A 25,152-nucleotide genomic window follows, 5' to 3' on the forward strand; every position below is an offset into this window, starting at 1 on the left:
GAGACATTCTTGTATTCTTGCAGGGTAATTGTTTTCCCCGCATGGACTGAAACAGCTTCTTGTGAGTTGAATGAGTTTGTTGACCAGATATTGATATCCAGCCTCGTAGACTTTAACTGTGATTACATCAGCTCCTGGAGCTTTGATGCTAGACAGAAGTTTAATTGCATTAGCTATTTCTAAAGGCCTTGGAGGATTACCAACACAGCAGTTAATGGCAACCTGAGGCAGCCTGTCAACTGCTTATTCATTGATGAATGAAAGTTGATGAAGATGTAGTTAAAATGTTCTGTCCACCTTTCTAGAATTTGAGCTTTAGCTGTGAGCAGTGCTGACCAATTTGCACTGAAATGTTGAATTAGTATTTTGGAGCCCATAGACAGAATTCAGAGCATCTTAGAATTTGTTGAAGTCTTTCTGGCTGCATATGATTAAAATTAATTTGCTTTCTGTTTAGGCAAGTGTCTTAAATCTCTGACTTTGCATTAGGCAGTCCTATGGATGTTTCAATAGTCAGCTTGAATAGTGGTGACTTGCGTTGAGTTAATCCCAATAAGAGGTGATGCTTCTCCTCCAGTAATTACTATAATATCTCAGTGGTTTCATGAAACCAAACAAAATGTTATGAGATTAATCCAGAATCTAATAGACAGTAGACATCCTATAACTGGGTTAACAGTCAGACAAGGAGATAACTATCTGAAGTTGCTGCTCTGGTCTCTTTCCACTGACTTTCCTGTTGGAAATGTGAATGTGGGGCGATAATGGTTTCAAACATTGCAGAACTGAATCCCAAACTGAAAGGTTCCAAGAGACATGAGATGGGTTGGGGGTGCAGGATTTTCTAATGGGATTGGGTCCAAAATCCAAGCTCAATTTAAATCAGCTGTGATCGAGAAAAACACATTCTTTTCTTCATGGGTCTCTCTTTCTCTACACTGTTGAGTCCTTGTTATCCAAAGGTTCATAATCATGGCTTATCCCCGGTGCAAGGTGAGGCAAAGTACCCCAGTTGGTCTGAGAATTGAAACCAACGATGGGTGGTATTCTGCACCACACCCTAGCCAATTGAACTAACTGACTGTCCAGTCATATGGCTAGTAAACAAAATAAAAATGTCATATAGATAATGACAATAATTCGCTGACAAATTGGAGACATTCCAATTCTATTTGGAGATAAACAGGGTATGTTTAAATGGGCTGGAAGATGGGCAAAAATCAGTATGGCTTCTTTTCTGTGAACCATTCTTTCTCACGAAACAAGTTCTAAAACATACTGTTTGTAAGGCTACACAGCATTTAAGCATCATTATCCTGAAAGTTAACAGATAACTCCAAGTTTTTATTGCTGAAAGCCAAGTGTAAGACCTCCTTTTGTGAACTTCATCAATTAAGGTGACATTTAATTGAATATGATGTTACATTGGGTAAAGAACAAATTTTAGAACCATATAACAAGTTCAGACAAAGCAGACATACCTCCTACTAGGAATCTGCATGTCTCCCCCAGCATGTACGAATTATTCATAGAGATTAATATGAAATGGAGCATGTCACCTTCTATTAGATTTTCATGAGAAGTATACTAATGAGAATGATTCTAATGCTGAATCCAGGCGACTGTGGCATGTGATAACCCAGAGACAAATTATACATGAAAGTCTCTGGAAGCAGCATATTCCAGAGAAATAAGACAGACAATGATTTTTAATTTTTATTTCTGAGTCTATTTGTTGCTTTAATAAAGGTTTTAACTCTTGTAAGAAGTTTACTAGGAAATGAGATGCAAGGCTGAAGTGTATTTACTCAGAATTTCTATTTTATAAGCTAGAGGTTTCGAAATTAAATAATCTCTATTTTACCAATTATCAAACATCTGTTAGTTGTAAAAGTAAAATTTTCTTTCATCTCAATTAATAACTTTCTCTGAAGATTCTAAATTCCTTCAAAGTACATCAAATGGTTCCTTAAAGGATGCCACAATTTTTGCTGCAACGCTCTATATAGGAGTCTATTTCACGTTATGGTCACAGTTTGTATTAAAGATATTGTCCCAATACCAGGTCTAAATTTGCCTTTGACAAATGAACCCGAGTTCCTTTACTACACTCACAATTCAGTCTGAGGCAACCATCTGAATGTATCTGTTCCATGAATCCTAGATTCTTCTTTAAGATCATTTCTCAAACACTTCTATTATCATCCATATAGCCAATACTCTTTGCAGAACAGCTGCAGTGCCAGTGAAAATGTTAAATTTTGTAAAATATATTGATCTCAAGAAAGATGTCAAAAGTTAGCATTAAATCATCAGTAACATGGAGTTTATGGCCAACAATAACTAGTAATTGACAGGAGATTGTTAGAATTGAATTCACGAGAAGAGAGATGAATGGCAGAGCCACTTGGCTTATTCAGCACCTTAAATTTACCTGGACTATCTCTGACACCTCGCTCCCCTTCCTGGACCTCTCCATCTCCATTAGTGACGACCGACTTGATACTGACATTTTTTAAAAACCCACTGACTCCCATAGCTACCTGGATTACACCTCTTCCCACCCTATCTCTTGCAAAAATGCCATCCCGTATTCCCAATTTCTCCGCCTCCGCCGTATCTGCGCCCAGGAGGACCAGTTCCACCATAGGACACACCAGATGGCCTCCTTCTTTAGAGACCGCAATTTCCCTTCCCACGTGGTTAAAGATGCCGTCCAACGCATCTCATCCACATCCCGCACCTCCGCCCTCAGACCCCACCCCTCCAACCGTAACAAGGACAGAACGCCCCTGGTGCTCACCTTCCACCCTACAAACCTTCGCATCAACCAAATCATCCACCGACATTTCCGCCACCTCCAAAAAGACCCCACCACCAGGGACATATTTCCCTCCCCACCCCTTTCCGCCTTCCGCAAAGACCGTTCCCTCCGTGACTACCTGGTCAGGTCCACACCCCCCTACGACCCACCCTCCCATTCTGGCACTTTCCCCTGCCACCGCAGGAACTGTAAAACCTGTGCCCACACCTCCTCCCTCACCTCTATCCAAGGCCCTAAAGGAGCCTTCCACATACATCAAAGTTTCACCTGCACATCCACCAATATCATTTATTGTATCCGTTGTTCCCGATGTAGTCTCCTCTACATTGGGGAGACTGGGCGCCTCCTAGCAGAGTGCTTTAGGGAACATCTCCGAGACACCCGCACCAATCAACCAAACCGCCCCGTGGCCCAACATTTCAACTCCCCCTCCCACTCTGCCGAGGACATGGAGGTCCTGGGCCTCCTTCACCGCCGCTCCCTCACCACCAGACGCCTGGAGGAAGAACGCCTCATCTTCTGCCTCGGAACACTTCAACCCCAGGGCATCAATGTGGACTTCAACAGCTCCCTCATTTCCCCTTCCCCCACCTCATCCTAGTTTCAAACTTCCAGCTCAGTTACTGTCTCCTTGACTTGTCCGACCTGCCTATCTTCTTTTCCACCTATCCACTCCACCCTCTCCTCCTTGACCTATCACCTTCATCTCCTCCCCCACTCACCCATTGTACTCTATGCTACTCTCTCCCCACCCCCACCCTCCTCTAGCTTATCTCTCCACGCTTCAGGCTCACTGCCTTTATTCCTGATGAAGGGCTTTTGCCCGAAACGTTGATTTCGCTGCTCGTTGGATGCTGCCTGAACTGCTGTGCTCTTCCAGCACCACTAATCCAGTATTATTCAGCAATAGCAAAGCATTAATAAAAGCATATCTATGAGAGCAAGAGCAAGAGTAGGGAGTGGGATTAATTGAAGGTGTGTCTGCTGAAGTCCTAAAGCATGTACATAGAAATACAGAAAATAAGAGCTGGAGTCCTTCAGGGCTGCTCCACCACTCAATATAATCATGGCTGATCATCAAAGTCAGTATCTAATGCCAGCTTTCTCCCAATATCATTTGATCCCTTTAGTCCTCAGAACTATATCCAACTCTTCCTTGAAAACATTCAATATTTTTGCCTTAGCCACTTCATATGGGAGAAAATTCCACAGGCTTACGACTCTATGCATGTCATTACTCTAACCCCAATCCCATGCACTTTAATTTTACACAGTAATCTCTTAATTGGGATCTTACCAAAAGCCTTCCAAAAGTCCAAGTAAACCACATCCACTGACTCCTCCTTATCAACTGTACTAGTTACATCCTGAAAGCTTTCCAGTGGATTTGTCAAGCATTATTTATCCTGAGTAAATCCATGCTCACTCTGTCCAATCCTGTAATTGTATTCTATGTTCTCTGCTATTAAGTCTTTTATAAAGGACTCTAATATTTTGTCACTAATCAATCCCAGGCTAACTGATCTATAGTCCCTTTTTTCTCTCTACCTCCTTTTTTAAATAGTGGGGTTACATTAGTAACCCTCCAATCTATAGGAACCATTCTATTTTCTATACAGTCTTGAACTACCAAAGCAACCACTATTTCTAGGGCCATTTCCTTAAGAACTCTGGGATGCAGCTTATCATGCCTTGGGTGTTTATCAGTCTTTAGTCCCATTAATTTCCCCACTAATACTACCGTTTTCCTTTAGTTTCTCTCTCTCCCACTGTACCCTGTGTTCCCCAACATTTTTCGGACATTATTTGTGTCCTCTTTTGTGAAGACAGAATCAATGTGTGTATTTAATTGGTCTGCCATCTCTTCATTCCCCAATACAACTTCTCGCTTCTAATTGTAAGGGATCCAAATTTGTCTTCACTAACCCTTTTCTCTTCACATACAGATAGAAGCTTCTGCAATCAGTTTGTGTATTTCCCACACTTTCATATTTTAATTGCCCCCTTTTAATCAATGCCGTTGTCCTCCTCTGATGAAATTCAAACTGCTCCAATTCTCAGGTCTGCTGTTTTTGGACCAATTTGTATGCCCCTTCCTTGGATCTAATTCATTTCCTGATTTCCAATGTTACTTTTTTTTTTCTTTTTGACTAAATTCACAACTTGAGGACTCTAGTCTTACAATCAACTACATTTCTCTCCACCTTTACAAAGAATTCTATCATATTATGGTCACTATTCCCCAAAATTATTCCTTCAATTATTCCTGCAGTAATTGCAAAATTACTTTATTAAATTTAAATTATATTAAAAATCAAGCAAACACCAAAATGGAAAATGCCTTCTTATAAAAAAGTTGTCATTATAGTACCCGTGTGCAAACTTGAAAAATATCAAGGTGAGGACCCAGAGTTGGAACTTATCATTGACCACTGACACCAGTAGTACACTCTGTTAATTGAGCAACTCTTTCCAAAAACTAGTACTGATAAAATGAAGTGAATGGCTTCCTCTGTATTTTATCATCCTTTATCTATAAATGGGTCTAAATCAGTAAAATAGGATCACATATTAAAAGCAATTTGTTGACCAAATGTTCATTTGCTATGATTCACAAGAGATTTTATTTATGATTAGAAACAGTTTGTGTGTACAATATTAAATTGCATGGCAAATATAATTGTCTTACTTTCTTTATGGATATAAGTCTTACTAATTCACAAGTCAACATGGCACTTCTGCACTTCAGAAATTAAAACAAGCTGTCACATACCATTCCCACAGAGAATTAAGTTTAACAAAATTTTAAGTGAAATAACCACAACCATTTCAAAACATTCACTGCATCTTGAGTCATTAATAATACTTTCATTAATCACTATGCAATTGTTGCAGATTACAATTTGGTTGCGACAAGGTAAGACTTCAAAGTTAGGATAATACTATGAAATGTAGCATCTACAGCTGAAAATGTGTTCACTATCACTATTTAATAGAATATCAATTACTTACACATGAAATGTCAGTTGCTTTTTACAGGTTGTTGTTATGACTAGAAATGTTTGGTGATTTCCACAGTTGTTTGAAATCGCCAGAGTTTACACTGAGTGCTGTAGGAAATAATGTGGGATTTGGTCCTGATGTCTAGCATGCTGTGCAAACCATTCACTCTCTAATGTGAGTGCAGTAGCTTGTATCCCATTTGGGTAAGAACCTAATAGAGAGAATAAGCAGCCATGATACAGATCAAGGCATGCTGGTGAGAAAGGAAAGAGAAAGGGCTGATGAGTTTTAGCAAAGAGATATTTCCACTAGAGTGTTCAGGAAGCAGTCCTCCTTCCTGAACCTTAGCAACGCATCAAATGTGTCCAGTGTCTCTGATTCAAATGAGGTCAGCACACTATAATCTTCCATCTCCTGCAGCTATAACTGCAGCTCAGAACAGGGTGAGGATGACACTGCCAGTGATGTGAAGGACACATTGGCTGTGAATGGTTATTTGGGTCCCTGTCCCGACATGACTAAGTGATACTTGCAACATCTCCCAGTTTGCGATAGGAGGTGTGGAGAATCTGTACATTCTAAGGGAATATGTTTCATTCTCTTTTTCCAGAGAGAAACAGGCAGAGCAAGCATGAAATTTTGTGAGGGTTGTAGACTCCATATAGTGCAGAGTACACTCACAATGGAGTCTTTGTTTTGCTGGTGCTGCATACCAACTCTGAGATGTCCCCCCAATTGAAAAGGATTCCAATCTCGATATCCTACTGATGTGTTACCATACACAGAGTATTGTGAATGTCAACGTCCATTATCGTCCCAGTGTGATCCTTCTTGCCATCAGTACATTGAGCAGTGTACAAAGCTAGTGGTACAAGTGATAGGATATATTATTTTTGGATGCAATTGCTTGAGTAGCACTGCACCCAGGTCTTTGGGGCTAGACTTTTGGCATTGATCACTGCAGTTATTTGCTCCTCACAACCTTTATGGAGTTTGTCTGCAGGACTTCCTGTCGTTATGTGGATCAAGTACCTCTCTTCTCCTGCCCACCACCTCCACCAAGGGGTCCAGAGCAGAAGCAGTGAATCTTGAATCAAGCTTTTCACTCTACTGTGTCATAACTCAAAGTTCTACTTGCACTCACTCATTTCTGCAACTAGTTGCAGCACCTACTCCAGTACAGCAGAATGCACCCCTGTAAGAGAGGATAGCAGCTAATGTAGTGTCGTGCTGATATTATACAAAATCTATACCCCTGGCTGAGAGGTGAAGTCACTCAGCAGCACGTTTAGCTTTGCGCAGTTTTTTTTGCAAATTAGCTGCATCAGAAGCAAGCAGCATTCACCAGTTTTTCATTATTACACCCACACGCATTTTCAGGCCCATCCAATTTCAGGATCAAGCTTTTTTTTTTGCACCAGTTGCAATTTATTCAGAGAACTCCATAAATAAAGCAACACTTTTAAAACTCTTTCTCATTTTAACATTCAAAAACGGCTGTGTAATTTTAAAACGGCTGTCCCTAGTTGCCCTTGAGAAGGTGGTGACGAGCTGCCTTTGTGGACTGCTGTGTAAAACGGCTGTGTAACAGCCACACAGTGTAATTTTTGAAAATTAACCAAAAGTCAGTAAATTGAGAATTAATTCTGTTTTTTGCTCAAACTAAACTGTATGGATGTGAACTTTGAATTGATGCCTTTACAATACATCCCAGGTTACCTTTACAGTAAAAGGTAAAACTGCCACATTAGAAAGAAGAAAAACTTGTACTATTATAACTAAAGAAAGAAACAAATACAGTAAGTGCTGGAAAAGCTCAGCAACTCTGACAGCATCTGTAGACAAAATAACAGAGTTAGTTTTGAACAATTTTGATGAAGGATCACTTTACAGTCAGTTTTTCTATAATGTGATGGTTACTTTCTTGTGCAACACCATGTTATAGGAAAATCACGCTTTAGAAACAGCACTTAAAGAGTAGACACTTTAATCACATTACAGCCAACATACATTTTAAAAGTTCATGCCGTAGAAACAGCGTCTGCAATTTGTCAATTCTGCAAATACAGCAAATTTGCAATGACAAAGTGCGCTTTATGGCCTATACTCAAAACATTAACTCAAGCTATTCGCTTTACAGATGCTGCTGGACCTGCTGGGTTTCTCTGGTTTTGTGTTTTTACGGCATTTTTCACAAACTCAGGACTACAGTGGCCAAGAAGGCAGTTCACCAACACCTTCTTGAGGGCAATCAGGGCTGAGCAACAAAAGCTGGCTTTGCCAATTACATTCACATCCCACAAAAGAATAAAGAAGGAATATCCTAAAGTACTTTTGAGTATAGTTACTGTTCCAATGTAATTTGTGGCAGCCAATTTGCACACAAACTGCCACAAATGGTGATGCGATCTTTACGTTTTTGTGATCTTTTGTAAGTGATAAGTATTGATAAGAAGATCAAGAATAGCACCTCTACTCTTCAAAATCTTTCATCTGGATTCTAGTCTTGGTTGAATATCTGTTATGAAAGATAGAAACAGTAGCTTATACCTGGTGCTGTATTAGAGTGTCAGCCAAGAATTTTGTGCTCAATTCGCTGGAATAGTTCTTGAACCAGCATTTGTGGGATGTGGGCAATGCTGACAGGCCAGCACTTACAGTCTGTCCCTAGTTGCCCTTGAGAAGGTGGTGGCGAGCTGCCTTTGTGGACTGCAGTAGTCCACCCGTTGTGGATTGACCCACAATACCATTAGAGAGGGAATTCCAGGATTTTGATGCCGCAGCAGTGAAGGAAAAGCAGTATATTTCCAAGTCAAAATGGTGATGGCTTGAAGGGGAACTCGAAGGCCATGGTGCTCCCAGTTAACTTAGTGATAAGTCTTTTGAGCCATAGTTAGTTATAACCGTTTATATCTGGTGGCAAAGATGACATCAATTTATGTAAATCTTACTTTTACTGTGCATAAACTGTTCTATATACAGTGAGAACAAGCAAATTGGATTTTGACCACTTTGAACACTATATAATAAAGCTGGAAAGAAATTTTAGTGAATCACAATTTGAAAACCATTGCTGTTAAGCAATGACTAACTGAGGCCATTTTAAAGGTCTGTTATCCTTGGGCAGTCACAGTTTTTAAAAAATGTGATTATCTTGACATCCATTATGATGCCAAACAAAGAAGCTTTGATTGAGTGTGCTCATTCATTCCACCCGCAATTCTGCTACCAAAATGAATATGGCCCCCAATTCAGAAAGATTACCATTTGATGGGTTTAAATAAGGGAGGATGGCAGCTTCCTTTAATTTGTTACAAAAAAATTCCTAGGCTCTGCATAATTTTGTTTTGATATACAATGTACATCTAAGGCTAGCATCTAGCATCAATTTACATTTATTATTCCATCTCTGCAGGAAAGTTGAATTTTGTCATTGATGTTTTCACCTACTAAACAGCAGGTAGTAACTACACCAGAGAGGTTGTCAGCAATCTTTTGTTGTCAGATGATGGCATTTTGTTTTTGACTAAAATGACGAGAAAACTAGGTCTACTTAAAGGTTTTTTTTTCCCTGTGAACAAAATGACACTTTACTTGCAATTAAGTGAAAGAGGCATTTTGTCTTCTAGGTCAGACTATTTTAGTTCCTGAGTTCCCTTTAACCAGAGCTACCCTATAGATCTTTGTTTAGAACAGTTTGGAATGTCTAACAACTCTCTCGAATTGTAACTTCATGGGGCAACAATTCAAAGCTGTTGTGTCTGCTGGATATTTCAAACAGCAGGCTACCATACATGATTTGATGACAAAAGACTGCAGGGTAAATTGACCAATTGGCAATATTTTCACAACAGAGGCAAAAGTGATCAATGTTGTAAGACAAGGCCCTGTACCCAAAGGGAGCTGAAAAAGGTTTAATATATGAATGGCCTTGGACAACTTGCTGATGTCTGGCACTTGCAAATGCTAAAGGTATACCACATGAATGTCTCTTGCACTCCTGAGAAACTGGGCTACTCTGACTGCAGCCGGCTGCAGACCTTCTTCTCCCCTTCCATTATGTTAGAGCCACTACTAGCAAGGCAAGCAGCCCAAAGTTTATTATTTTAATTGGGAGAGTTACCAGGCCTCAGTAGCTCATCCAGGTTATTAAAATGAAATTTAAGTCCATCTTAGTTCAGCTTTAGTTGGGTCTCCACCGGGGTACCGTACATGCTATCTGTGTGGATCAGATTAAAGCAATTGAGCCAGCTCCAGTTTCCACAGGTCTATTATTCACCAACATAAGCAAACTGAATTGACAATCACTGGGAAATATTTTATGAAGCCATTCTGCCAATATAATAACATCAAAGCTAGGCTGTCTGGTTAACAATGACTTAATACAGATAATAGCACTTGTCAACTGAGTACATTATATAATCTTTATGTGCGTTGTGCCCTGATTTAACTGCTGCACACGTCCACATGTGGAGGTTGCCTGCTCTCTGTCCCTGATTGGATTAGTAGAACATATGATTCCTCCCTCAGAGATCTTCTCTTAAATGGGTCAACTACTATACCCAGAACCTGGCCTAAACATCTAAACATAAAAGCTGGTTTCATTTTTTTTCTAGCGCTCCTTCCCCGAACATGACAGCATGCTGAGGTATGATTTGTTGAATCCCAGTAGCTATCAAGCACCTTCTTCTGCAAGAGTGTGGCACTGGAAAAGCACAGCCGGTCAGTCAGCATTCAAGGAGCAGGAGAGTCAAGGTTTCAAGCATTAGCCCTTCAAAAGGAAGAGCTCATTCCTGATGAAGAGTTTATGCTCAAAATGTCGATTTTCCTGCTTTTCAAAAGCTGCCTGACCTGCTGTGCTTTTCCAGTGCCACACTCTCGACTCTGATCTCCAGCATCTGCAGTCCCACTTTCTCCTATCTTCTTCTGCAAGCCAACACTCTGAGAGTGGTATTTAATGGCGGTCTTGTCTGTCACTGGTGAGTCAACAAAAGTCCATATCACTTCCTTTCAGAAATGTCTGCTGAATTGGGTTAATCAGGCACTTAACTGGGCAGCTATTGGTCTCCCTCAACATCAAGCATTCCAGGAGCGGGTGCAAGCCCCACCAACGAAAAGCAAAGACTAATCAAAGACTGGCAGTTCATCACTGAGCAGTACTAATGGTGGCGGCAGGGCAGGGGGGTGGGTAACACTTGACAATGAACAAAGTAGAGCACCATTTTAAATTACACAAGATGAGAAGAACTAGTATGCATCATTGACAATTTTTACTATTTTATTTGTGTGATGCTATGCTCAAACAAAGTCCATGCTCCCTAAGGGATCCAGATATCACCGAGTGATAGTAGGATAGGGTTTACAGGAACGAGTAAGGAGGTGAACAGCAAATAAATGGGATTGGCTTTCAGCAGTTGCCTCAGTCCTGATGCCAAGCTGATGGGGACTACGAATCCTGGCTTTGCAAGGACAGTCATTGTTTTCCATTAAATTTCCCAAAGACTGACAATTTCTTCAAAATAGTCGAACTGTCCAAATTTTCATCTTTATATCAAATATTAACTGGACATTAACTGGGGAAAAGTCTTTCATCCTTTTTCCTGTAAACATAATCAGACAGAGCAAGCGGAATCATTGTGTAAGACTAAATGTTTATTTTCTACAAATTTAATTTAGACTGTAGTTAGTATTAAATTGAAGTTTACTGTGTTTGCAGTTGCCAACTTTAAGCAGTGCTTTAACAAATCTTGCAGTGAAAGATCAGATTAATTAAGAGTCAGTTCAAATCAGATCTTCATTAAGTGAGTCACACGGGCCTTTTGTCTTAAGTGCTGAATGGGATACTTTGGATATTTTTAACCAAACTGCTCAGAGATGCTACATCACATCTTTGGAGCAGGTGAAACGTGAACGCGGACCTTCTCATTCAGAGGTCGGGATATACCAGAACTCCAAAGAATTGAAGTTTCAGTGGGCTCATGCTTACGTGTACAGCCAGTGGGCTGGTTTAGATTAGATTACTTACAGTATGGAAACAGGTGCTTCAGCCCAACAAATTCATACCGACCCACCAAAGAGTAACCCAGCCGGACCCATTCCCCGACCCTGTATTTATCCCTGACTAATGCACCGATCACTATCGGCAATTTTGCATGGCCAATTCACCTGGCTTACACATCTTTGGATTGTGGGAGGAAACCAGAGCTCCCGGAGGAAACCCACCCAGGCAGTCATCATGGTGGGAATCGAACCCGGGTCCCTGCTGCTGTGAGGCAGCACTGCTAACCACTGAGCCACCCTGTTATTGTGCACTCACAGTTCCACTGGGTGCAGTCTATTCCCACTTTGCCAGTTATTCATGTTCTCCATCTTCAATTCAGCAAGCCTGCTCTAAAATCCATGTATTCTACAGGCTTCCTTACTTGTTTCACTTAATTTCTTTCATTGGTCAGGCCATTTTTATAATACTGCATTCAATTCCGGTTGCCCTTCTGTAGGAAATATGTTGTTAAACTTGAGTGGATGCAGAAAACATTTACAAGGAAGTTGCTGGGACTGGAGGGTATGAGTTATAGGGAAATGCTGAAGAGGCTGGGGCTTTTTCCCCCACAGCATCAGAGGCTGAGGGGTGATTTTATAAAGGTTTAGACAGGGTGAATAGTCAAGTTTTTTTTCCCAGCGTAGGGCAATCCAGAACTAAAGGGCATGATTTCAGATGAGAGGGGCAACATTTTCACACAGGGAGTGAGGTGTGTATGGAACCAAGCTGCCAGGGGAAGTGGTGGAGGTGGGTACAATTACAACGTTTAAAAGGCATCTTAATGGGTATATGAATAGGAAGGGCTTGGAGGGTTATGGGCCGGGTGCTGGCAGATGGAACTAGATTGGGTTGGGATATCTGGTCAGCACGGACAAGTTGGAGTGAAGGGTCTGTTTCCATGCTGTACATCTCTGCTTGGGAGGATTTAAACTATGAAGGTGATGGGGAGTTTGGGTGAGGGGGTGGGGGGGGGGGGTGGGGGAGAGGAGTCCAGGGAGATATTGAAGAAACAGATAAATCAGATACTGGTATAGTTGAGAAAAGAAGCGAGTAAAACAGTCAGGACAGGCAGGGACAAAGCACAGTACAAAGTAGGACTGATAAATTAAACTGCATTTATTTCAATGCAAGAGGCCTAACAGGGAAGGCAGATGAACTCAGGGCATGGTGAGGAACATGGGACTGGGATATCATAGCAATTACAGAAACATGGCTCAGGGATGGACAGGACTGGCAGCTTCATGTTCCAGGATACAAATACTACAGGAAGGACAGAAAGAGAGGCAAGAGAGGAGGGGGAATGGTGTATTTGATAAGGGATAGCATTACAACTGTACTGAGGGAGGATATTCCTGGAAATAATACAGGGAAGTTAGTTGGGTGGAAGTGAGAAATAAGAAAGGCATGATCACCTTATTGGGATTGTATTATAGACCCCCTAATAGTCAGTGGGAAATTGAGAAACAAATTTGTTAGGAGATCTCAGTTATCCCAAATAATAATAGGGTGGTTATGGTAGGGGATTTTAACTTTCCAAACATAGACTGGGACTGCCATAGTGTTAAGGGTTTAGATGAAGGGGAATTTGTTAAGTATGTACAAGAAAGTGTTCTGATTCAGTATGTGGATGTACCTACTAGAGAAGGTGCAAAGCTTGACCTATTCTTGGGAAATAGGGCAGGGCAGGTGACTGAGGTGTCAGTGGAGAGCACTTTGGGGCCAGCGACCATTATTCTATTAGATTTAAAATATGATGGAAAAAGATAGACCAGATCGAAAAATTGAAGTTCTAAATTGGGGAAAGGCCAATTTTGACGGTATTAGGCAAAAACTTTCAAAAGCTGATTGAGGACAGATGTTTGCACGTAAAGGGATGGCTGGAAAATGGGAAGCCTTCAGAAATGAGATAACAAGAGTCCAGAGAAAGTATACTCCTGTTAGGGTGAAAGGAAAGGGTGGTCGGTATAGGGAATGCTGGAAGACTACAGAAATTTAGAGTTTGGTTAAGAAAAAGAAGGAAGCATATGTCAGGTATCGACAGGATAGACCAAGTGAATCCTTCGAAGAGTAAAAATGCAGGAGTATACTTAAGAGGGAAATCAGGAGGGCAAAAAGGGAACATGAGATGGCTTTGGCAAATAGAGTTAAGGAGAACTCAAAGGATTTTTACAAATACACTAAGGACAAAACGGTAACTAGGAAGAGAATAGGACCTCTCAAAGATCAGCAAGGCGGTCTTTGTGTGGAGCCGCACAAGATGGGAAAGATACTAAACCAGTACAAATGAACATCGATTATCCAAATATCAATTATCTGAATTTCGGATTATCCGAAGAAGATCTTAAGGTCCTGATAGAAACATTACATCAAAGAGGTGTTTCAACACTGATTGCGTCTTTTGTTTATAATGTTTAAAAATTAACCCGGCTTCCTGAAATGCTGCCGAGAACAGTCCTGGACATTGATGGGAGCCCAGGTACCGTCTCCAAATGACTGACCTCCCACCCTCTCTCTCCACACATTTTCCCTGGAGTTCTACACCCTGAATATCCCCCTTCTCCAGATAATCTCTCTAACATTGTCCTGTACAGGGCAGAGGTTGAACTTATCAAAAAGTTGCAGTAAAACATTTTGTGTGGTTGCGTATGTTTTTGTGTGTGTATGTGTGTTTGTATTTTGAGATTCACCCCACAAAGGCAGCAGCAGTCTTGCTGTTGGTTCCAGTCCAGCTGCCTGCGGGTGGGGGGTCACTGGGGCAGACGGGGAGCTCATGTGGGGGGGCACGGATCAAAGGGTGGACGGTAGGGGCGGGGTTGGGTGGGGCAGAGCTTGCATGTGGTGTGCTGCTGCCTAGTCTCCTGAACCTAGCAAGTGCTCGCTGTGTCAATCCCATTGAACTGATGAGGGGAGGTGGGGGGGGGGGGGGGGGGGGGGGGTGGTGGTTTGGTGGTGGGAGGCTTCAGCAGTGCTGCAGGTCCCTTACACACGAGTATGTTTGTGCTCAGAAACAAACCCTGAGAAAGGAGAGGGAGCAAGACAGGCAGAGTGAGGAAAAAGGAAACTTCAGAAAACTCCAAGCCCCAGAGGAGAGGTGTTGAATCGATTAACCAAATAATCAATTATCCGAACGAAATATTGCCTGCCCAGCTTGTTCAGATAATTGAGGTTCCTCTGTATTTTGCATCATTGTTTACTGTGGAAAAGGACATGGAAGACATAGAATGAAGGGAAATAGATGATGACATCTTGAAAAATGTCCATATTACAGAGGAGGAAGTGCTGGATGTCTTGAAATGCATAAAAGTGGATAAATCCCCAGGACCTGATCAGGTGTATCCTAGAGCTCTGTGGGAAGCTAGGGTAGTGATTGCTGGGTCTCTTGCTGAGATATTTGTATCATCGGGAGTCATAGGTGAAGTGCCAGAAGACTGGAAGTTGGCTAATGTGGTGCCACTGTTTAAAAAGGGTGTAAGGACAAGCCAGGGAACTATAGACTGGTGGGCCTGACATTGGTGGTAGCCAAGTTGTTGGAGGGAATCCTGAGGAACAGGATGTACATGTATTTGGAAAGACAAGGACTGATTAGGGATAGTCAACATGGCAATGTGCGTGGGAAATCATGTCTCACAAACTTGATTGAGATTTTTGAAGAAGGAACAAAGAGAATTGATGAGGGCAGAGCAGTGGACTTGATCTATTTGGACCTCAGTAAGGTGCTCAACAAGGTTGCCCATGGGAGACTGATTAGCAAGGTTAGATCTCATGGAATACAGGGAGAACTAGCCATTTGGATACTGAGTTGGCTCAAAGGTAGAAGACAGAGGGTAGTGGTGGAGGGTTGTTTTTCAGACTGGAGGCCTGTGACCAGTGGAGTGCCACAAGGATCGGTGCTGGATCCATTATTTTTCATCATTTATACAAATGATATTGATGTGAGCTTAAGAGGTATAGTTAGTAAGTTTGCAGATGACACCAAAATTGGAGGTGTAGTGGACAGCAAAGAAGGTTACTTCAGAATACAACGGGATCTTGATCAGATGGGTCAATGAGCTGAGAAGTGACAAATGGAGTTCAACTTAGATTAATGCGAGGTGCTGCATGTTGAGAAAGCAAATCTTAGCAGGACTTATACACTTAATGGTAAGGTCAGAGGGAGTGTTGCTGAACAAAGAGACCTTGGAGTGCAGGTTCATAGTTCCTTGAAAGTGGAGTCACAGGTAAATAGGATAGTGAAGAAGGTGTTTGGTATGCTTTCCTTTATTGGTCAGAGTATTGAGTACAGGAGTTAGGAGGTCATGTTGCGACTGTACAGGACATTGGTTAGGCCACTTTTGGAACATTGCGTGTAATTCTGGTTTCCTCCCTATTGGAAGGATGTTGTGAAACTTGAAAGGGTTCAGAAACGATTTACAAGGATGTTGCCAGGTTTGGAGTATTTGAGAGGTTGAATAGACTGGGCCTGTTTCCCTGGAGCATCGGAGGCTGAGGGATGACTTTATAAATGTTTATAAAGTCATGAGGGGCATGGATAGGATAAATAGGCAGAGTCTCTTCCCTCTCCACAACTAGAGGGCATAGATTTAGGGTGAGAGGGGAAAAATATAAAAGGGACCTGAGGGGCAACTTTTTCACACAGAGGATGGTACGTGTATGGAATGAGCTGCCAGAGGAAGTGGTGGAGGCTGGTACAATTGCAATATTTAAGAGGCATTTGGATGGGTATATGAATAGGAAGGGTTTGGAGGGATATGGGCCGGATGCTGGCAGGTGGGACTAGATTGGGTTGGGATATCTGATCGGCATGGACGGATTGGACTAAAGGGTTTATTTCCATGCTCTATGACTCTACCAGAAAGATGTGAATGCTTTGGCGAGGTACCGGAAAAGGTTTACTTGGTATGGGGGATTTTCGCTGTGAAGGAAGGTCGGATAGACTGGATTTATTTTCACTGGAACGCACAAGGTTGAGGGGTGATCTGATAGACGTTTAAAAGATTGTGAATGCCGTGGATAGAGTGGAATGCACGAGACATTTTCACAGGGTGGAGGGGTCAATTACTGGGGGGGGGGGGAACCCGTTAAAGGTGTGAGGAGGCAAGTTTAAAAGAGATGGGCAAGGCATGTTTTCATACAAAGGGTGGTGAGCACCTGGAACAGAGGAGATGGTGGAAGCAGACACAACAGCAGCATTCAAGAAACACCTGGATGAATATATGGACAGGAAGGGAATTACAGGATACAGATCCTGTAAGTGAAGACAGCTTTAGCATGGAAGGGCAAAATGTGGCAGTGCAAGCTTGGAGGGCCAAAGGGCCTGTTCCTGTGCTGTACTGTTTTTTGTCCTTTACTAATAATGCAGATTTAGGGACTGGACCTTCTTGATCAGTATGGCCACGTACTACAACATGTAATTTAGCTATCCAAAGATTCCTTGGATGAAATTTAAAACTAGGATTATAACATCACATAATTCTGGCATTTCCATCAAAAGAATAATTTTAAAACATAAATTTATGTGGATCCAAGGGGAGCATACACGTTCCCGCTGACTCCACAAGTTTCTCCTCCTCCCATTCTCTCCATGCACCACCACTGCATCGACCCAGTGAACAGCCGGAATAGCATGTGAAAATAAAATATAAATATCAGCAAGTAAATCTGTGCAGCAATGGATCCAGCTTTTCAATAGCTGGCCTTTCGGGCAACTTTTTCAATGTTGTGTATAATGGACTGAGTTGGCAGAGGAAGTGGTAGAGATGAGTACAATTACAACATAGAAAAGACATTTGGTCCGGTACATGGATAAGAAAGGTTTAGAGGGCTATGGGCAAAATGCAGGCAATTTCAGTTTAGTTCAGTTTAGGAAACTTTGTTAGCATGGATGAGTTGGGACGAAGGGGCTGTTTCTGCGCTCTGTATCTCCATGACTCTAAGCATGAACAATTGAATCAATATAATCTAAATAAAAAGCAGCCTCGCAATGACAGATTACAGTTCATGCTCACATTGTGCAAGTCCCAATATCAGACCACCATCATCTGAAAGTGTTCCCCTTTTACAACTTTCTAGGTTTGACACAAAATCATCAGGTACAGTATTATGTGTTAAATGGAGAAATAGATCTCAGGGAAAGAAATATCTTGTAAGTAATATTTTGTCCAATAAAAAGGCAGTTCTTTATGGTTAGTATGATGCAACATTGAAGGCAGACATGAGGAAAGCCATGACTCGGTTGTGTCTTACCTTGCCTGAGAGGAAAGTGACGAAATATGGAAGGAACACTGGTTAATTTGTAAAAAACTAATGACTTCCACTTTTATGTTCAACTTTATTTTTCTTCATTTGAAAAAATGAATCATAAATGATACACTATGGATTCAGATGCAATACGTACAATGTGCAAAAGTTCAGATCATTCTCATTACATAAAAAAAATTCATTTGGAAGTAGCAAACCAGTAACGATGTCCTCACAGACACACTAAACAGAGCTATGAGGGCATAGATTTTATTTATTAAGACAACAACAAACTAACCTTAGAGAATGTGCAAGAGGGTTGTGAATAAATGTACTCAGAAAGCAAAATGTCTGCAGGTCGAAATATTAAGTCTGGGGAAAGGTGTGGACGAAGAAGGGAATTTTTGAACAAAGGAATAGAAGGGAAATAGGACTGAGAAGAATGGTTGAGCCAGAATTACTTGTTGATATGCAAACATGAACATAAAATATAAAAAGTAAATAAACTAGATGATTTTAATGGACACATAACTATTAGCAAGTTTTGAGAAGATTTGTAGCTCATGTTGGGGTTCTGGATGTAAGTTTGCTTGCTAAGCTGGAACGTTCATTTTTAGACATTTCATCACCATGCTAGGTAACATCACCAGTGAGCCTCCAGTGAAACACTGGTTTTATGTCCTGCTTCATGTTTGTGTGTTTAGATTTCCTTGGGTTAGTGATGTCATTTCCTGTTCTTTTTCTCAGAGGGAGGTAAATGGGATCTAAATCAATATGTTTGTTGACAGAGTTCGGTTGGAATGCCACTCTTCTGGAAATTCGCATGTGTGTCTCTGTTTGGCTTGTCCTAGGATGGATGTGTTGTCCCAGTGAAAGTGATGTCCTTCCACATCCGTATGTAAGGATACTAGTGAGAATGGGTCATGTCTTTATGTGGCTGGCTGATGCTCGTGTATCCTGCTGGCTAGTTTTCTGTCTGTTTGTCCAATGTAGTGTTTGTTACAGTTCTTGCAAAGTATGTAAATGACATTTGTTTTGCTTGTTGTTTGTATAGGGTCTTTTAAGCTTGTTAGCTACTGTTTTAGTATGTTGGTGGATTTGTGGGTTACTATGATGTCAAAAGGTGATCTAAACACAAAAATAGCAAGCAGGACATAACGCTAGCACTTCACTGGAGGCTCACTGATGATGTTACCTAGCATGGTGATGAAACGTCTGAAAACAAACTTTCTAGCTCAGTGAGCAAACTTACATTCACACATAACTATGTTACAGCATGAACATTAATCAGATTTTGTCTACAGCAAGAATGGAAACTAAATGTTACCAGGCATAAAGTTTACATGGAAAGTGAAGGAAGCAAATGGCAAATTTGCAGATCCATTTTTATTTATAGTAGGGCTTGAAACAAGTTAGAATTTGTGAACACATCCATTTGCTTCACATCTCATGACATCAAAGGCTTTAAAGCACTTCACTGACAATAAAGTACTTTTAAAAGATAATCATTTTTGTAATGTAGGGTGATGTGGAACCCCATTTATAAACAATAAGGTCTCACAAAAAAAACTGAAATAAATGTGCTTGGTTTATTTTCATTATATTGACTAAGGGATAAATGTTGAATCAGACAATGGAACTTCTGCATTGAAGCAAAAGAGTGGACCTATTGGAATTTTCAAAATTCTGAGGAGACTAGAAGAGAAAGATTATTTTCATTAGTTTGCAGTTTGTTTATCTTTATTCTCCCATGGATGTGGGCACCACCAGCAAGACAGCATTTCTTGATCAGTCTTAATGACCCTTGAACTGGTTGATTTGCTATGGCAGTTAGGAGTCAATCACATTGCAGTGCATCTGGAGTCACATGGAGACCAATTAAGGACTGCAGATTTCCACCCCTAGATGAAATTAGTGAATCAGAGGGTTTTTGCAACAATCAGATTTTTCAGTAATTTCAGGTGTATTCATTTTAAGATTTTATATTCTAGGAGGTGCTGTAGTACAATTTGCATCTGCATCCTGTAGCATTAGCCTGGGTCTCTGGATTTCAGGTCTACTGACGTTACCACTTTGTCGCTGAGAAATCAGGGATTGATGAAAGATTAGAAAGTGCACAGTAATCTTTCTTCCTGTCCACAATCTGACAGAGGGATTATCATAAGAGATCACATCTATACAATTTACATTTATTTAGCAATTATAAACAAAACACTGACACAGTGAGAGGAGGGGTATGCTTTTGTAATCTCTCTTTAGTGGGATCTTTTATAATTAAATCAGTTTTGATCTTGAACAGGTCAATTAAAAGCTTGAAGCACTGTATCGATCAAAATGTTTCCCATCACTGGTGAAGAAACATGATTTTTTAAAATATTATATCATTTAAGATTATAATTTTAATAGCATTATTTGGCATGTTCTAAGAAGAGGCAGATTAACCTACAGGCTTTTGAACTCTTATGAGATGCCCAGAAAAACTTCCATTCTTGGTAATGCTCAGCATGGCAGAGATAAATGAAACTTATCTAATAGCTGAAAGTAGTTTAAGTGTAACATATTTAACATGATTTATTTCATTAATACCATAACATTCTATAACAACTATCTACATTTATATAGTATTGCAGTTACAGTGAATCATCCCATGACATTTTGCCAGAAACTTATTAAATCATAACACTAAGCCACATAAAGCATTTGTAGGAGAGCTGACCAAAAGCTTGATTGGTCTCACTTCACAACTAAACCTTTCCAGTCCAGGTACATCCTGGAACATATATGACAAGCCTTTCACCCCAGAATCATTCTTGTAAACCTCTTCTGGACCCCTCCAACACCTGCACATCTTCCTTAGATATGGGGCCCAAAACTGCTTGCAAAATTCAAATTTATATACAGCCTCAGCAATATCTCTCTGCTCTTGTGTTTGCGTCTTCTCAAAATGAATGCTAACATTGCATTTGCCTTCCTAACTTTCATCATATATCTCTTTCTTTGTTTATCCTGCTAAGTGCATCACCTCAGACTGATCTCTATTTGTCACTGATCATCCCATCTGTATTGTACTGTAATGTATGGCCTCATTATTTACCGCTCCTCCAATTTTCCTATCAATCTGCTGATCGACCCTCTTATATTCAAGTCTAATATTGTCTATTACCATGAGAATACAGAAAGTAATTGCCTTTGCAAAACAGATACACAAGATTAAATTAATGCTGTTATACCTGGACATTGTTGTTTGCATAACTTACACATATTGTATTCATAATATATTACATCCATCAGGATGGAAGCAACATTGAGATAAGCAAATACTTGCATATCGCATCAGCCATAGTCCACAAGGACGAAGTGATAAACTATTACAAATTAGGAACTTGATCAAATCTCTTGGCCGTTATTGTATACAATGTGGAATTTGAACTTGGTCACAGAACAAAACAGAACGCAACTGTTTTTAATCTGAATGAATGTTATCAGACAGTATGAACAGGATTCCGCTTCTAGAAGTTGACGCTTGCCACACAAAGACACTGGCAAACACCAAGCCCGGCAACAACCACACACACCGGGAATGGGGAATCTCAGCGGAGCTCAGTGGAAGGGCAGCCAAGGAAATTGGCTCATTCTAAAACTCAGCCTCCAAATCTGCCATCTTCCTACTCAAACAAGAAAATCATCAAAACCCATCCTTCAGACACACACCCAGTAAATTGGAATCTCAACTAGGAAATCAAAAATAAATACTCATTATAAAATCAATGTAAACATCGTATCCAACAAAATGTCAGCAACTTTAAGGCTGAACATGTTTTTTGGAGGTGATTGGAGAGAAACGTCTGCCTTGCCCTTGAGGATCACCCCTACCGAACAGTAACTTCAAACGAGTGCTTCCTGCAACTGTTGGCGTTGGTGACAAGGTACAATCGGAGTCTGTGCACTTTGAATCTCATTGAACAGCTGAAACAGAGCTTACCAACTGCGGCTGGGTTCCTCGCCGCTTCCCGGCCTCCGCTCGGTTTGGCCGGAGATCCCGCTTGCAGCTCACAGAGAGTCGGTCCTGACGCCACACATCTCCCCGAACATCAGTAAAAGCTCAGATCAGGAGAGTGGAGAGGAAAGGGGGAAAGGAACTGCTCTCCCTACTTCTGCCCGCGTTCCCTTCCGCGATCTGCCACTTGCATTGCTCAAGTGCGGCTTTTTCAACAGCTTCTGTCAGAGGAGGCGCCTCATGCTGCATCCTCTGCGCATTAAAACGTAAGAGGTCAGGACTGAGCACTGAGCCATGTGACACTCTCCCAGATGGGCTCGTCCAAGCGAACGGTTTGCCTTATAAAACGCCTTACAATCTCTCCCCAGCCGTTACCACAGATGCAAAACCAAGGCTCTGACTCAAAGGGAATAACTATAGTTAGACTGTTTAGCCTCCTTTTGTTCATGTCTCTATTTTCCACGTTGTAAAGACAAATAAAATCAATTGCAATAGAGCAGTTAACGATCATTTTTGGAAAAATACTGCGGATGCTGGAAATCTGAAACAGAAAATTCTGAAGAAGCTCAGCACGTCTGGCAGAATCTGTAGAGAGAGAAACAGGGTTAACGTTTCCAGTCCGCTGTGACTCATTCACGCCAGACTATGACCATCTCCAACAAATAAAATACAGTCATCCTTCGTTGACATTCAAATTCATCAACAACGCCATTCTCCACTTTCAAAAAAATATGCTGCGGGGTCATAATTGATAGTACTGGACCAACACAACATATATCGTGGCTAGGAATTCTAGACAAGTAACAATTCCTGACTTCCCAAGGTTTTTTTTTTCCTCACTTTCTACAAGGTAATCTGTGATGGAATAGTTTCACTTGCTATGAGTGCCAACTTAACAATACTCAGAAAATCAACATTTTCAAGGGTTAGTTGCAGACCACCTACACTCTGTCCGCAAAAATGACTCCGAGTTTCCAGTGCACTGCCACATCAACGCACCACTGTGTTCCCTGTCCAACATTATTGGAGTCCTGGTGCATTGTCGAAGAACAACTGCTTGGGACCCTGAAGCCTATAGGACTCAACATCGAATTAAGTATTTCCACCTTTTATATCCACCTCATACCTGGCCCTGTTATGATATGGGTTGCTTTAGCACAGTCACTTATTCCCACAGGTAAAAACAATGACTGCAGATGCTGGAAACCAGATTCTGGATTAGTGGTACTGGAAGAGCACAGCAGTTTAGGCAGCATCCGAGGAGCAGTAAAATCGACGTTTCGGCCCATTATCAAATAATATGGGCTCCATTTAGCACAGCTAACATATTTTCTCACTCTTAGCTATTATCTCTTATTCAGCTTCTGTCCTGTCTGCTATCCATTATCTCCTTGTTTACCTAACCATTTCTCTAGCTGGGATCTGTCTCCACCCATCTGCTCACCTTCCCTTCCACCCCACCCAACTTTGCTTTCAGCATAAATACCCAGCTTTTCCACCTAGTAACAGTTCTGATAATGAGCCACTAGGCCCAAACTGTTAACTCTGTTTTCTTCCCACAGATACTGCCAGACCTGCTGAGTTTCTCCAGCAATTTCTGTTTTTGTTTCACTTGTCCAGCACTTCATTAACCACTTTAAACATTCAACCATCCATAAGATATGGTGTGAGAACTCCTAAAGCTTCTTCAACAACATTTCCCAAACTTGCAGCATGAAGTTGAACACCACCACCTCCAAAACGCTCCCTGTCACACACCATCCTGGCTTTCAAATATATTGTATTCTTTCAACCATTATGTCAGAATCCTGAAAACTTCCTCCTTAACTGCATTGTAGGTATACTTAAAACATAACATGTATCAGTTCAAGATGGCAGCTCATCACAATCTTGCCAAGAGCATTCAGGGATAGTCAATAAATGCTGGCTTTCTCAATTATGTGAAATAATTTTTTAAAAAGGACCTTTGTACTTTCATTTATAAAATAGATGATCGTAACTGTGAGTATGATACATTTTAAGAACTATTTCCTTTCATGGGTGTGAGGACATAACATTATATTCATTAAAAAGTCACAGGTTCAACTTCTAGCCTATGTTGAGTTATCAGATTAAGCCAGGGTAATAGTAGAGTTATAACAATTAACCTCATACCCCCATAATAGATTGTGTAATTTTGCTAATGTAAATACATGTGATTGCAGCCTCATGCTTCCTACTGGAGGGTGGCATGTTCAAACATCAGGTTTTGACTGTGATGATGCTTATGGTTAAATAGCTCATTCATAAATAATTGCCTTTTGAATAAAGTAAAACAGCAATGTTGCCAGTGGAATCCTATTCCCTGTAAGGAGTTAATACTTTGAAAAGAGGGAAAAGATAGATATTGTAATACATTAAAGAAAGATGAAGGCCTGGTGGTATTGTCACTAGTCTACAAATCCTGTGATACTGTAAAGTTCAAAATTTGAATAACTATTCAGAGATTGAAAGCAGTAGCAATAACTCTTTCTAAAATAAACTGTTTACAGAGATGAAAGGTACAAGGAGAAACTGTTATAAAGGAATTAAAGGTGACATGCTGGTTAATCATTCCTGGGAAGAAGGAGTCAAACCAACATAAACAAGCTGTTTTCTGGGAGAGAAGGTAACACTGCTTGATAATCTGCTGCCTCATGACAGATAGACAATTAAGATTGCCTGCAAAAGGAATGTCCTCAGGTAAAGGGGTTAATTGCAGGAAAATTGTGATTTCAAACAGTTAATGCCAAATGTAACAAGGAACAGGAAAGTTACAAAAACAGAAATAGCTAAAAAAGCTCAGCAGGTCAGGCAGCATCTGTGGAGAGAAATCATGAAATGCAGATTTATCAAGCCGTGTTACCTTCCCTCTCTCAGAAAACAGCTTGTTTATGTTGCTTGGACTCCTTCTTCCCAGGAATGGTTAATCAACTTATCACTTTTATTCCTTTAAAACGGTTTCTCCTTGTACTTTTCACCTCTGCAATATGGCTGACTCTTAACAATTAGGGATGGGCAATAAATGCTGGC

General features: G+C 40.9%; 1 protein-coding gene across 4 annotated transcripts in view; it reads right to left on the reverse strand.

The window, feature by feature from the left end:
- Window positions 1-22,388, reverse strand: part of nin (ninein (GSK3B interacting protein)) — a 193,682-nt gene extending 171,294 nt beyond the window's left edge. For 2 of the 4 annotated variants that reach the window (XR_011960443.1, XM_072568685.1), the window contains exon 1: window positions 22,087-22,387. The gene's annotated coding sequence lies outside the window, so the exon portion shown is untranslated. Of the gene's footprint in view, window positions 1-22,086 lie in introns of all 4 variants that reach the window. The other 2 variants (XM_072568686.1, XM_072568687.1) reach the window with 2 other exon arrangements.
- Between the last annotated feature and the right edge of the window lie 2,764 nt (window positions 22,389-25,152).

Source organism: Chiloscyllium punctatum, chromosome 4, assembly GCF_047496795.1.
Source record: "Chiloscyllium punctatum isolate Juve2018m chromosome 4, sChiPun1.3, whole genome shotgun sequence".
Taxonomy (NCBI): domain Eukaryota; kingdom Metazoa; phylum Chordata; class Chondrichthyes; order Orectolobiformes; family Hemiscylliidae; genus Chiloscyllium; species Chiloscyllium punctatum.